The sequence below is a fragment of the Lepidochelys kempii genome, chromosome 1 (assembly GCF_965140265.1).
Source record: "Lepidochelys kempii isolate rLepKem1 chromosome 1, rLepKem1.hap2, whole genome shotgun sequence".
Classification (NCBI taxonomy): domain Eukaryota; kingdom Metazoa; phylum Chordata; order Testudines; family Cheloniidae; genus Lepidochelys; species Lepidochelys kempii.
In genome coordinates this window covers 273,070-288,724 of record NC_133256.1, presented here as the reverse complement: position 1 = coordinate 288,724, position 15,655 = coordinate 273,070, and the positions used below count along the sequence as shown (strand labels likewise).

The following is a 15,655-nucleotide window of genomic DNA, read 5'->3' as shown; positions in this document are numbered from 1 at the left end:
CAAAATTCATTTCTCTGAATAATGAAAATAATATTTTTCAGTGTGTGAAGAAGAGCGGCCAATCTGCTTCACGCACGAGAACAGCCCCCAGTAGTGCATGTAGTGTCTCATATTCACATTGTCTCTCCACCCAGGAATTACCCTAGAGCCTGGGCACATACAGGAAGTCAGGGGAACGTACGGTACAAGCAGGAGACACCGTTCTGCCTCAGAGCTGGACACCTTCTCCCCTACTCCATGTCAGATTCCAACACAACCCACTTCACCAACCCCTCCACCTTCATCCTGCTGGGCATTCCTGGCCTGGAGGCAGGTCATGTCTGGATCTCCATCCCCTTCTGCACCATTTACGCCATAGCCATCTTGGGGAACTTGACTATACTGTTCATTGTGATGATGGAGCCGAGCCTCCATGAGCCCATGTACTATTTCCTCTGCATGCTGGCCGTCACTGACCTATTACTGTCTACGTCCACCATGCCCAAAACACTGAGCATCTTTTGGTTCAATTCCAGGGAGATCGATTTCAGTGCCTGCCTCACCCAGATGTACTTCACTCACAGCTTCTCAGCAATGGCATCTGGGATCCTTGTGGCCTTGGCTTTTGATCGCTACGTGGCCATCTGTGATCCCCTGAGACATTCCACCATCCTGACAAACGCTGTGGTGGCCAAGATCGGCCTGGCCATGGTGCTGCGCAGCAGCATGCTCCTAATACCCAATCCCATCCTGGAGAGTTGGTGGCCATATTGCAGAACCAACATCATCCCGCAGACATACTGTGAAGGCATAGCTGTGGTGAAGCTGGCCTGAGCTGACATCCGCGTCAGTAGTTACTACGGCCTCTTTTTGGCATTCTTGATAAGTGGTGTGGATGTGTTGTTTATGGCCGTGTCCTATATCCAGATCCTCAGGGCCATCTTCAGTCTCCCCACAAAGGATGCCCGGCTCAAGGCTTTTAGGACCTGTGGCTCCCACCTCTTTGTCTTCTTAGTCTTTTTCATCCCATCTTTCTTCTCCTCTCTCACGTACCGGTTTGGCCAGAATGTCCCCCTGCACTTCCACATTCTCATTGCTAACATGTACCTCCTGGTGCCCCCGATGCTGAACCCCATCATCTACGGGGTGAGCATCAAACAGATCCGGGATAGGCTTTTCCTGCGTTTCATTCGTAAAGGGACCTAAAGTTCTCTCCTGGTGTTCTGACTCTCAGACCGAGCTGCGTGCAGAGGTGGCTGGTGCATAGTGCTGCACCCTCTTCCCTGAATCACTTACTGGACAGTCAAAGAGACCTAAACCTTTTCCTGACCTTAGTGTGCAGTGTCAGCATGAGAACGTGGGGAATTGGTCTATGTAGAACTCATTAGGTTTCCACCTTCCTAATTAGTGGTAATGGACCCCAAAACCCCACGCTGTACCCCCACCTCTTCTGGCAAGGCTCTGTCCCTGCTCCTCCTCTTTCCATCATATCTTGCTCCTCTACTCCCTACCCCCATCAAATACTGAATCATTTTCACCTCCCTTACCCAACCCCAGCTGCAAGAGAGTCGTTTCAGATTTTGGTCAGGGTGCCCACCATAACCGGGATTCCCGGGGCTACTTGGGCTTTTGGCAGATAACTTAGCAAAATTTGTGGCAGAAGCACTGTATCTAATTCTAATATAAAAGAGAGAAAATTAAATAAATATTAGATCCACTCCACTAACATGTTCTGACATCTGGTGGCAAGTCACATAAGGGACATTGGTTAGGTTTAAAATTTATATATATATATATACTCTTGTTTATTACCCAGTCTGCCCCTCCCTCAATGCACCAGCCCCTTTTCATGAGAAGATTTCCCTTTCACTTCAAACAATGGAGTGTTTTAGGTAAAAAATATAAACCAGATTTATTAACTGCAAAAAGTAGATTTTAAGTGCTTATAAGTAATGTAGATCACTCAAGAAATAAAAAAAATCACAATCTGAGTCCTATAAAGTAGACAGGATTTGAGTCAAGCCATGTCTCACCCTAATGGTACCAACAGTTCCCCAATCTTCCATACACAGGCTGGGATTTCTCCTTTCCAGCTGGGGACCATCTGCCCAGTCACAGTCTTGGGAGACAGGCCAGTCCTTGCTTACAGACAGCCCCCCAACCTGAAGCAAATACTCACCAGCAACCACATACCACACAACAGAACCACTAACCCAGGAACCTATCCTTGCAACAAAGCCTGTTGCCAACTGTGCCCACATATCTATTCAGGGGACACCATCACAGGGCCTAATCACATCAGCCACACTATCAGAGGCTCGTTCACCTGCCCATCTACCAAAGTGATGTATGCCATCATGGGCCAGCAGTGCCCCTCTGCCATGTACATTGGCCAAACTGGACAGCCTCCACACAAAAGAATAAATGGACACAAATCAGACGTCAAGAATTATAACATTCAAAAACCAGCTGCAGAACACTTCAATCTCTTTGGTCACTTGATTACAGACCTAAAAGTTGCAATTCTTCAACAAAAAAACTTCAAAAAGAGACTCCAACGAGAGGCTGCTGAATTGGAATTAATCTGCAAACTGGATACAATTAACTTAGGCCTTAATAGAGACTGGGAGTGGATGGGTCATTACACAAAGTAAAACTATTTCCCCATGTTTATTCCCTCCCTCCACCCCCCACTGTTCCTCAGACATTCTTGTCAACTGCTGGAAATGGCCCACCTTGATTATCAAGACAAAAGGATTTCCCACCCACCCACCCCCCGCCTACTCTCCTGCTGGTAATAGCTCACCTTAAGTGATCACTCTGGTTACAGTGTGTAGGTAACACCAATTGTTTCATGTTCTCTATGTATATAAATCTCCCCACTGTATTTTCCACTGAAATGCATTCGATGAAGTGAGCTGTAGCTCACGAAAGCTTATGCTCAAATAAATTGGTTAGTCTCTAAGGTGCCACAAGTACTCCTAGTCTTTCATAGTGTCTGCCCTGTGGATGGATCTTAATTTTTCCAAGCAAAAGCCCACAGTACAGTTAGTGGGAAAGTTCAGGCACAAGAGGGAGTCCAGTTTTACATGAGCTGGTCACTTGTCTTTTCATGCTTCGATGTGTCTTAGTAGGGACCGTTATCCATATTCTGGCTAGAACATCCACAGGAGAGTCCATCGGATGGGGATAAGTTTCTTCCATGCACCATTGTATTCATTGAGGGGCCACCAACTTGAATAGTCCATTCGCATGTGCTGGCTAGACTGGGTGTAAACTACCTTGTGGGAGTTACCACAGGAGCAAACACATTTGAAATGCAAGTAGATAGTCAATATTAATGACTTAAAATACAAAAATGAGACATGTATAAAAACAGGATAATCATATTTGGCAAAGCACCATACTCCACTGACACCTCACGTGACATATTTTGTACAAGATTTGTTGCAATGATATAACAGAGGTGAATCCAGAGGGTGCCAGGGTGTTGCTCTGGGAGTAGAGAGTGTCGCAGCAGTATATCTATTGAACTAGAGGTCTCTGAGATCAAATTTTGAATTTTTATAGAAGACAGACATCCATGTCCTGAAAAAGACTGCCTTGTGGTCCGTACCAGAGGAGAAAAGCAAGCCGAGGTACAGAGCAAAGGACACTGAACGAGTGTTTTCCCCGCTCCCCATCACACACACTGAAATTGTCACTCTCACTTTCCTTGTTCAGCTTGAGTCACCTGCACTCATAAATTCCTGGTGCCCCCCCCACACTGGGCGGGCACAAGCTAAAGGGAAGGACACATGACCTCCCCACATGACTCCTCCTTACCCCACCCCTCAGCCTGGGGCCCCCCGCAGTCTTCCCCCCACACTGCCCCACGTTACTTCTGGGAAGAGGACTCTGTCCTTCCACTGCACCAGCTCCCGCCACCCTCTTGCACATTCAGCTGCTCTTTCTGGCAGCAGCCAGACCTGGGTTTTGGTTTCTGTGTCCAGGTGCCATTTCAAGTTGCCAGGTACTCAGTTTTCAACTGGACAGAGGGATCTGGCAGTGTCTAGTTACTGCAGGGTGGAGGGAAACCTTGGGTCATTAACCCATGGCTTATTGCCTTATGGTTTTGATGATTTTTTATTATAATAGGTTATAATTGGTTTATATAAAAGTAGTTTGGCTGTAAGGCAAGGGACCTGCAGACCACATCCTGCAAGTTGAGCTAAGGCAAAGTTAGCATACAAATGTCTGGGACCTTTCACCCAGATAGATGGTGATGAGCTAAAGCAGAAAGTCCACATATGATGTGTTAAAGCAGGTTGAAACAGGGGCCTTCCTAAGTTCATACCCTTTTAAATGTAACAGGTCCACCACAACTTGGAAAACCCCGGAATAACCTCTTCGGATAGAAATAACAAACTTGACACCTAACCACAAAAGGGACATAGTAATGAATTTACATATATGATAATAAGTTGAGATCATTGATGTACTAACCTATAGGAAAAGATACTCCAACATTGGTAAAGTAAGGTAATACAAATAAGGAAAAGGGGGGAAATCCCCTACTGAATATGCATCAAACATAACGGTGTCAGCATAATATATTATTAAAGTGGCATCCCAGCCAAGGGGCAGTAGGAGAAGGAGATGGGGTCCTTGGAAGGTGCCAGAATGATGGCCACTGGTGATGATGGGGAAGGTGATGGTGATGAGGAAGATGATAACTAACACTTCAGGGGGTTCTACAAGGGATGGTGTGAGTCTATGGACGTGCAGATGTACATTCTCTATCTATCTTGTTAAGTTGGGGTGTTTGTGACTGTGAAAATCTATTAATAAATTATATTAAATATAAAAAAGTTCCTATAGTGTGGTTGTTGTAACTGTGCACATCAGGGTTCTCAACTATATAATAATTTAAAGACTACTGGGCCTGATTTTGGGACAAGAACCTATCAGTCCTTAAAGTGATAACTGGGGATTCTTAAGTAACCAATATAATTAATACACAATCTAAAGATTGGGCACCACGGGGCAGCCTGCACCCTAAGTCTGTCAACCCCAGCCCTACCCCCAGAGCCTGCATCCCTCTCCATGCTAATCCTTTGCCCCAGCCCTGAGCCCCTTCCTGCTCCCTCAAATCCGCATCCCTGGTCCCACCCCAGAGACAGCAACTCCAGCCAAAGTCTTTGTATGCCCACATCCGAACCCTCTGCCCCAGCCCTGAGCCCCCTCCCACACTCCAAACCCACAGTGGGCGGGCACAAGCTAAAGGGGAGGACACATGCCCCACCCCTGCCACACATCACCCCCATATTGGTCCACAAACCAAAATTAATTCCACACATGGAACAAAGTGAATAACCAAGCAAAATAAAATAGAGCACGCAAGTCTATGTCTAAGAAAACTGAATACAAGCGTAGCAAGAAAATCTTTCAAATGGAGTGCTTTGGATTGGTAAGACCCCCTTGGATACCCCACTCTCTGTTCCCAAAAGGTTAGCTGGGGTGTGCTCCACTCCAGAAGATCTGACCCCCAGTCTTTCCATAAAACCTGATTCACAGGAGAGGGGTCTGGCATCTTAAATGCAGATTTTTCACCCTCCTCCTGGGAAAGAGCCTCCCTATTAAAGGTGGGTGGACTCTCCGGTCCCCGCTCACCTTCCATCTGGACTTCCCTCTCTGGGCTCCCCTCTGGGTCAGACACTCCTGTTGTGACAGTTTTCTGTTGCCAATCTGCCTGAGGCATCAAGTGGTCAGGCTGAGGCACTTGGGGGAGGAGATGACAGAACACACCAAGTGTCGAAGTTTCAAAGCTTTATTGCTAAAATAATAAAATAACAGTGGAGAGTGATGGGTGTTCCCCATGACACTCAGACGAAGGAAGAAAGCATTAGTGCCCCAAGCCCTAACCCATTTCATACTCACACACTCACTACCCGAGGCTGGCCAGGCCTCGGTGTAACATAAGAAGAAGAGGGGGAAGGGTGGATGGGAGTTCTGTCCTGTGCACACAGGTCGTCCAGGGTCCTCTGCCAATCTCCTAATTGCTTCAGCTCTCAGGAGGGTTTTAAATCCTGGGCTCCTTTGGGGGTGTTCCATTCTGTGACCTCTGTTCCTGGTGCTCTTAGTACCAGTCCAAACCGGCTTTCTGTGGTCTTCTCTGCTTTCCCAAAACACAATGGCTCCAGGGACACGAAGCTCTGCTCCCCCCTCTCGCCAGTGTTTTCCATTTCTGCAGCCCTGGTTCAGTGTACGTTTTCTTATCTCATGGCTGGCTGTGGTTGGGTGAGAGAATCATAGAATCATAGAATATCAGGGTTGGAAGGGACCTCAGGAGGTCATCTAGTCCAACCCCCTGCTCGAACCAGGACCAATCCCCAATTAAATCATCCCAGCCAGGGCTTTATCAAGCCTGACCTTAAAAACTTCTAAGGAAGGAGATTCCACCACCTCCCTAGGCAACGCATTCCAGTGTTTCACCACCCTCCTAGTGAAAAAGTTTTTCCTAATATCCAACCTAAACCTCCCCCACTGCAACTTGAGAGAGAAACGCAGCTTCAGACATTTCCTCTAGCACCGTGACCTTGGACTGGGGCCAGCATCTTAACATCAGACTGAGCTTTCTAGCTCCTGAGTTAACCGGTTCTTTGCTCTCTTTCTCCTTCCCCCTTTGACCTCTTGTAGCCTGCAAAATAATCTTCATCATACCCATTCAGATAAGGGAAGAATAAAATCTCTCCTTTACCTGTAAGTGTTAGGGGACTTATTCCTTCACTCACTTACTTCCCTGGTCCTTCTCGCATGAACAGAGAGCAACAATACCCGAAGTCCAAAGGTGCAAACAATTCGATGTTTATTGGGGTGAACTTCCAGCAAGCATGATTACATTTTCCTTCCTTAATATCCTCCTTCCCAGCTCTGACACCACAGAGCCTTACACCTGTGTCCCTGTTCCCATTCCTGTCCTTAGGCAAACATGATTCCAACTTCCTTACTCCCATTCCCTGTTCCCATTTCCCCCTTTAGCAAAACATGATTCCAATTTTCTTACCCCTATTCCCATCTCCCTCCCCCACCCACCCTCCCACCCACATCCACTCACTTCCTCATTGACTACAGATTATATAGTAAAACTTGAATTCTGCTTAGCTATACCCTAACCAATCATTTTTCTGAAATTTAACTAACCAATCCTAACATATTGTAACATGATTATGTAACCAATTATATCCCACCACCTTCATTAGTTTACACCCAGCAAAATTAATTATACAGCAGACAGGAACAATCACAGAACAAGACAGAGATTATACAGACAAACAACAGCAAAGTGGGAACTATAATGACAAAACAATACAGAAGTGAGGATTTCACATCCCAGCTATTGATAAGTGAGTTCTTGCCAGACAGGATGCTATCAAACTAAGTTTCCTTTTACATTTTCTAGGCACTTCCCTTTCTCTGGAGGTGATAGGAATACAATCCTGTCCTGATAGTGCCTGACAGCCCAATAGCACCTTATTTCAATGTGACTAGTTTGGGATGTGAGGAGGTGACTGGTCACTTCCCAGCTTATGGCTGCCTCTGCTGCTTAGCCAAAGGCCTTAGCCTAAGAACAGGGCCTCAGACTGTCACAGTGAGAGAAGGCCCTTACACCGGCAGACAGTGATTTCTTTCTTTTATACCTCTAGAACTAGCCAAGCGGTAAGAATACACCTAAATTCTTAAAATATAGGCCTTTATAGACAGGCCTTAATATCTATATCCTAACAGTAAGGAGTTAGGAAGCTCAAATAACCTGGCTGGCACCTGACTAAAAGGACCAATAAAGGAAGAAGATCCTTTCAAATCTGTGGGAGGAGGTTTTGTTGTGCTTTCTTTTGTTTTGTGTTCTCTCAGGTGAAAGAGAGGGACCAGGCAGGAAAAAAACCTCTCCTAAAACCTCACCTGAAATAAGCATTTAAAATTACAAAAATTGTCGGTAAAGCAAGAAAATGTATTAGATTATCTTTTATTTTAGCTTGTGAATTTTCGCTATGATAAGAGGGAGGTTTATTTCTGTTTTTTGTAACTTTGAAGTTTTGCCTAGAGGGGAATCCTCTGTGTTTTAAATCTTATTACCCTGCAAAATTACCTTCCATCCTGATTTTACAGAGGTGCTTCTTTTACTTTTTTCTTTATAATAAAGTTCTGTTTTTAAGAATCTGATTGATTTTTAGTGTCCTAAAAACCCATGGGTCTGGTCTGCGCTCATTTTGTTTACCTATTTTGTTGGTATATTATTCTCAAGCCTCCCCAGGAAAGGGGGTGAAGAGGCTTAGGGGGATATTTTGGGGAAACAGGAATTCCAAGTGGCCTTTTCCTGAAACTTTCTCTAACTCACTTGGTGGTGGCAGAAATCCCATCCAAGGGCAAGGAAGGATTTGTGCCTTGGGGAAGTTTTTAAGCTAAGCTGGTAGAAATAAGCTTAGGGGATCTTTCATGCACATCCCCACATCTGTACCCCAGAGTTCAGAGTGGGGAGGGAACCCTGACAGTCTAGTTGGCAACTGGTATCAACAGGAGTACCCCAAGGGTTGGTCCTAGGTCCAGTTTTCTTCACCATCTTTATTAATGATCTGGATGATCGGATCGATTGCACCCTCAGCAAGTTCGCAGATGACACTAGAATGGGGGGAGAGGTAGATGTGCTGGAGGGTCGGGATAGGGTCCAGAGTGACCTAAACAAATTGGAGGATTGGGCCAAAAGAAATCTGATGAGGTTCAACAAGGACAAGTGCAGAGTCCTCCACTCAGAATGGACGAATCCCATGCACTGCTACAGGCTGGGGACTAACTGGCTAAGCAGAAGTTCTGAAGAAAAGGACCTGGGGATTACAGTGGACGAGAAGCTGGATATGAGTCAGCAGTGTGCTCTTGTTGCCAAGAAGGCCAACGGCATACTGGGCTGTGTTAGTAGGGGCATTGCCAGCAGATCGAGGGACGTGATTGTTCCCCTCTATTCGACACTGGTGAGGCCTCATCTGGAGTAGTGTGTCCAGTTTTGGGCCCCACACTACAGAAGGGATGTGGACAAATTGGACAAAGTCCAGCTGAAAGCAATGAAAATAATTAGGGACTTCGGGCAGATGACTTACAGGGAGAAGCGGAGGGAACTGGTCTTATTTAGTCTGCAGAAGAGAAGAGTGAGGGTGGATTTGATAACAGCCTTCAACTATGGAGTCCCTGGTTCTCATGGGAGACTTCAATCACCCTGATATCTGCTGGGAGAGCAATAAAGCGATGCACAGACAATCCAGGAAGTTTTTGGAAAGTGTGGGGGACAATTTCCTGTGCAAGTGCTGGAGGAACCAACTAGGGGCAGAGCTCTTCTTGACCTGCTGCTCACAAACTGGGAAGAATTAGTGGAGGAAGCAAAAGTGGATGGAAACCTGGGAGGCAGTGACCATGAGATGGTCGAGTTCAGGATCCTGACACAGGGAAGAAAGGAGAGCAGCAGAATATGGACCCTGGACTTCAGAAAAGCAGACTTTGATTCCCTCAGGGAACTGATGGGCAGGATCCCCTGGGAGAATAACATGAGGGGGAAAGGAGTCCAGGAGAGCTGGCTGTATTTTAAAGAATCCTTATTGAGGTTGCAGGGACAAACCATCCCAATATGTCAAAAGAATAGTAAATTTGGCAGGCGACCAGCTTGGCTTAACAGTGAAGTCCTTGCTGATCTTAAACACAAAAAAGAAGCTTACAAGAAGTGGAAGATTGGACAAATGACAAGGGAAGAGTATAAAAGTATTGCTCGGGCTTGCAGGAGTGAAATCAGGAAGGCCAAATCACACCTGGAGTTGCAGCTAGCAAGAGATATTAAGAGTAACAAGAAGGGTTTCTTCAGGTATGTTAGCAACAAGAAGAAAGTCAAGGAAAGTGTGGGCCCCTTACTGAAAGAGGGAGGCAACCTAGTGAGAGAGGATGTGGAAAAAGCTAAAGTACTCAATGTTTTTTTTCCTCTGTCTTCATGAACAAGGTCAGCTCCCAGACTGCTGCACTGGGCAGCACAGCATGGGGAAGAGATGGCCAGCCCTCTGTGGAGAAAGAGGTGGTTCGGGACTATTTAGAAAAGCTGGATGTGCACAAGTCCATGAGGCCGGATGCGTTGCATCCGAGAGCGCTAAAGGAGTTGGTGGCTGTGATTGCAGAGCCATTGGCCATTATCTTTGAAAACTCATGGCAATCCGGGGAAGTCCCAGAAACTGGAAAAAGGCAAATGTAGTGCCCAGTCAGCATGGATTCACCAAGGGCAAGTCATACCTGATTAATCTAATTACTTTCTATGACGAGATAACTGGCTCTGTGGATGAAGGGAAAGCGGTGGACGTGTTGTTCCTTGACTTTAGCAAAGCTTTTGACACTGTCTCCCACAGTATTCTTGCCAGCAAGTTAAAGAAGTATGGGCTGGATGAATGCACTATAAGGTGGGTAGAAAGTTGGCTAGATTGTCGGGCTCAACGGGTAGTGATCAATGACTCCATGTCTAGTTGGCAGCCGGTATCAAGTGGAGTGCCCCAAGGGTCGGTCCTGGGGCCGGTTTTGTTCAATATCTTCATAAATGATCTGGAGGATGGTGTGAATTGCACCCTCAGCAAGTTTGCAGATGACACTAAACTGGGAGGAGAGGTAGATACGTTGGAGGGTAGGGATAGAATCATAGGATATCAGGGTTGGAAGAGACCTCAGGAGGTCATCTACTCCAACCCCCTGCTCAAAGCAGGACCAATCCCCAGTTTTTGCCCTGATCCCAAATGGCCCTCTCAAGGATTTAACTCACAACCCTTGGTTTAGCAGGCCCATGCTCAAACCACTGAGCTATCCCTCCCCCCAGTAGGATACAGAGGAACCTAGGCAAATTAGAGGATTGGGCTAAAAGAAATCTGATGAGGTTCAACAAGGACAAGTGCAGAGTCCTGCACTTAGGACAGAAGAATCCCATGCACAGCTACAGACGAGGGACCGAAAGGCTAGGCAGCAGTTCTGCAAAAAAGGACCTAGGGGTGACAGTGGACGAGAAGTGGATATGAGTCAACAGTGTGCCCTTGTTGCCAAGAAGGCCAATGGCATTTTGGGATGTATATGGAGGGGCATAGCCAGCAGATCGAGGGACGTGATCATCCCCCTCTATTCGACATTGGTGAGGCTTCATCTGGAGTACTGTGTCCAGTTTTGAGCCTCACACTACAAGAAGGATGTGGAAAAATTGGAAAGAGTCCAGCGAAGGGCAACAAAAATGATTAGGGGTCTGGAACACATGACTTATGAGGAGAGGCTGAGGGAGCTGGGATTGTTTAGCCTGCAGAAGAGAAGAATGAGGGGGGATTTGATAGCTGCTTTCAACTACCTGAAAGGAGGTTCCAAGGAGGATGGATCTAGACTGTTCTCAATGGTAGCAGATGACAGAACGAGGAGTAATGGTCTCAAGTTGCAGTGGGGGAGGTTTAGATTGGATATTAGGAAAAACTTTTTCACTAGGAGGGTGATGAAACACTGGAATGCGTTACCTAGGGAGGTGGTGGAATCTCCTTCCTTAGAAGTTTTTAAGGTCACGCTTGACAAAGCCCTGGCTGGGATGATTTAGTCAGGGATCGGTCCTGCTTTGAGCAGGGTGTTGGACTCGATGACCTCCTGAGGTCCCTTCCAACCCTGATCTTCTATCATTCTATGAACACACACACAGAGGGACACGCACGCACAGACACACACAGACACTGACATGCACAAACAGATGCACACACATTCCCACTCTGCAAGGACCCACCCAGGAGGCAGGGACTGAGAACCCCTCACCGATCAGGCCTGCTGGGAAGATGGGTCGAGGGGGAGACACCTCATTGGAGAATCCCACCAGAATTGTGGCTAGCAGCTGTAGCACCATCGTGGGACGAGAACACAGTGTGGTGCTGTACGATGGAACATATTTTGTCATCGCTGCTGACACAGATATGCAACTACAATAATGGTTTTACAAAGTATGTCATCTCAGGTGTCAAAGGGAAAGTTACGATTTGTTAAGTAGGATTATCCTGTGTAAACGTGTGTATCATCTTTGTGTCTGAAGTTATGATTATTGGCCATGGACTTGTATCTTTCACACGTGTTGTGTTCCTAGGTAACACCCCCATCATAAATATAAAGGGAAGGGTAAACCCCTTTAAAATCCCTCCTGGCCAGAGGAAAAATCCTCTCACCTGTAAAGGGTTAAGAAGCCTTTGGAAGGCTCATGATGCCCTGAGCATGACTGTTATAGTGATGTTATAGTAATTGTTACAGTAATGTTGTAGGTTATAATTTCATGTATATAGTTATGAGGCTGAAAATGTGTCCTGATGGCTTAAAGCAAGCCCAGGCAAAAACTCTCCAAGAGCAGGGAGGCCGTTCACACCTCATCAGGGCAGGTGTCATAAATATAAAGGGAAGGGTAAACCCCTTTGAAATCCCTCCTGGCCAGGGGAAAGCTCCTCTCACCTGTAAAGGGTTAAGAAGCTAAAGGTAACCTCGCTGGCACCTGACCAAAATGACAAATGAGGAGACAAGATACTTTCAAAAGCTGGGAGGAGGGAGAGAAACAAAGGGTCTGTGTCTGTCTGTATGATGCTTTTGCCGGGGATGGAACAGGAAGGGAGTCTTAGAACTTTTAGTAAGTAATCTAGCTAGGTATGTGTTAGATTATGATTTCTTTAAATGGCTGAGAAAAGAACTGTGCTGAATAGAATGACTATTCCTGTCTGTGTGTCTTTTTTGTAACTTAAGGTTTTGCCTAGAGGGATTCTCTATGTTTTGAATCTAATTACCCTGTAAGGTATCTACCATCCTGATTTTACAGAGGTGATTCCTTTACTTCTATTAAAAGTCTTCTTGTAAGAAAATTGAATGCTTTTTCATTGTTCTAAGATCCAAGGGCTTGGGTCTGTGGTCACCTATGCAGATTGGTGAGGATTTTTACCAAACCCTCCCCAGGAAGTGGGGTGCAAGGGTTGGGAGGATTTTGGGGGGAAAGACGTGTCCAAACTACGTTTCCCAGTAAACCCAATTAAAGTTTGGTGGTGGCAGTGGAAATTCCAAGGGCAAAGGGTAAAATTAATTTGTACCTTGAGGAAGTTTTAACCTAAGCTGATAAAAGTAAGCTTAGGAGGTTTTATTGCAGGTCCCCACATCCGTACCCTAGAGTTCAGAGTGGGGAAGGAACCTTGACAACCCCTCAGGTAGATAAGGCCAGCAGATATGTACTGAGAGCCAACAAGATCACTGAGCTCTCACAATGGCCATAGAAGAAACACACCTCTGCAAAAATATTATCAATGGCTTCCCTTGTGACTCATCAAAGGATGTGAGGGGATGTGACATGCTCATGAGACCCTGGACCACTTGGGCCAGTAATTTTACAGGCACCTGGGCTGTGGGCTTTGTTTGGGGCTATAAAATTCCATGCAGAGGACAGAGAATATAGAAGGACCCCTTGTCTTCATTTCTCTGCACTGGGTTTCCAACAAGGAAGCTCTGAACAAGGCTGGTGATCCCCAACCTACTTCGGTAATTTCTAGAGACTTTTCAAGCTAGGAGTGCATTCCATCACTGCTATGAAACTCATCTCTGAACACTGAAAGACCACTTGCATGTATCTGATCTATTAACCATTTGTAACTCTTCTTCTTTTCTTTTACTATTTAACCTTAAGTGTCTCTTGAGATTAGGAAGCTAAATGTGGTGAAATAGATTGTCACTGAGTGCTCATCGTGGTGTCCAGAGTCCGGGTGGTGAGCCAAGGGCTGGGATGCATCAGGACACCGCATTTTTGGCTTCTAGTTAACTAGTGTGGTGAGACAGATGTTGGGGATTGGTCCTGCTTTGAGCAGGGGTTGGACTAGATACCTCCTGAGGTCCCTTCCAACCCTGGTATTCTATGATACGTTTGTTACTGGCTTGGTATAATCCAGTAGTTCTTAACCTGGTGTACACGCAGCAGCTGGGGGTACAAGATGCCCTTTCAGGGGGTGCGAGAAATGCCAGGTTTTTTTAGAAGGTAAATCATCGAAAACACAAATTAAGCACAGGCTCGTAAGTACAAGTAGCAAACCTATGTATTTATTAACATTATACATTTTTAACGATTGCTGTAATATACAAACAGGTTTAAAGAACTGACCTACTTAACAATTTTTGATCAGGGGGGCGAGAACACATTTTGAGAACCAAGGGGTGCCGGCTGCAGCAAAGGTTGAGAACCACTGGTTTAATCTAATGATAGAACAACCGCCCATCTGGGGTGAGTCTGCCCCATTTCTCAGCAGTTTGTTCTGAATTTGGCGTCCTCGGCTGTGTCCCACTGAGGCGCGGTGACACATGGACACCGCTGACAGGTGCTTCAGTCTATTGCTCACTACTCCCAGGAGGTATCCCCCTCTGACAGATGGGGAAACTGCGGCAGCATGAAAGGAAGTGTCTTAAGCCAAGAATATAGCCCACAAGTCCCTAGCTGCTGACCCATCACTTAGTCTCTCTCAGGCCTGGCTCATCCGGCCCATGCACCCACTGACACCATTGGAGTATTTGGCCCAAGTTATTTAATTGGAGATAAAGCATCAGCAGAGACCAGTGAGCTGGGAGGGAAGATGACTATTTATTATGGTTTGTATTCTGCTAGCCAAGGGCTCTAATCAGGGCTGCTGACTCGCACACTGCACTGATGTAGTTCCTTGCAGCACATCGTTGAGGTCGATGCGCTGTGCAGCGTTCCAGGCGACGTGTCATCCCTGGTAAACAAGCAAGAGGGGACTGAAAACTGAGCTGTGTGGAAATCTGTTTTGTGGCCACAGTTTCTTTTATAAATTCCTCCCGTTTAATAACTGCATCTCCACTGATCACGAGACACAAATAGCCTCAGTGTGTCTAATACAATGCAGGGGAGCAATGCCAGTTCATGGCCACAGCACTGGTGCTGGGGAGGGAGGGGCGTGTGGTGGTGTCAGGACTCCCAGTTCCTCTTCTCAGCTCTGCCACCGACTCATTGTATGTCCTTGGGTGAATCACTTTACCTCTGCAGGACTCAGTCCATCCATGACACGGGGATAACGCTGCCTAGCAGCCTAGCTACAGAGCTTCTAAATGTAGTGATCAAAAGCGTCATGTAGAGGAGATGTTAGACTCAGCTTCCCTGTCCAGCTTCAGCCCCTGGGCAACGCGTGCCCTGCAGTTCCAGATAAGGTGTCCGTATACATGTGTCAATAGCCGGCTAATGTCAGCTGGGCAGTTTATCTCCTGCCCTGTGAGCTATCGAAGCCATCCCACCTCTGCCCAGCATCCCGTCTTCCCAGCTAATGCGGGGCTGATCCTTCTGCCTCTCTCGGCTCTTGTCCTCCCAGCTTCAAAGCTGATCCCTTGCCCTGCTCCCGAGGCCTGGCTCAGGCCAAAGGGCTCCCAGCCCATCCCCTTTGCAGGGACCCTGCCTTCTACAGGCCCCCAGCTGGGAGGAACACAAGGGAGCTGAAAGCTAAGGAAATGGGCCACACAATGGTCTCTCCCTCAGGACCTTGTAGCTGAGCTTCAGGGCTCACAAGCTGTGTGATGCACAACCTCGTCTGCCTGCCACACAGCCCTCCTCCCACCCCTCAGCTGCTTTTATACGGCTTCCTGGCTT

At 46.7% G+C, this 15,655-nt stretch overlaps 1 pseudogene; it reads left to right on the top strand.

The window, feature by feature from the left end:
• The first annotated feature begins 237 nt into the window (after positions 1–237).
• On the top strand, positions 238–1,185 carry LOC140911729 (olfactory receptor 52B2-like; annotated as a pseudogene).
• Positions 1,186–15,655: the final 14,470 nt, after the last annotated feature.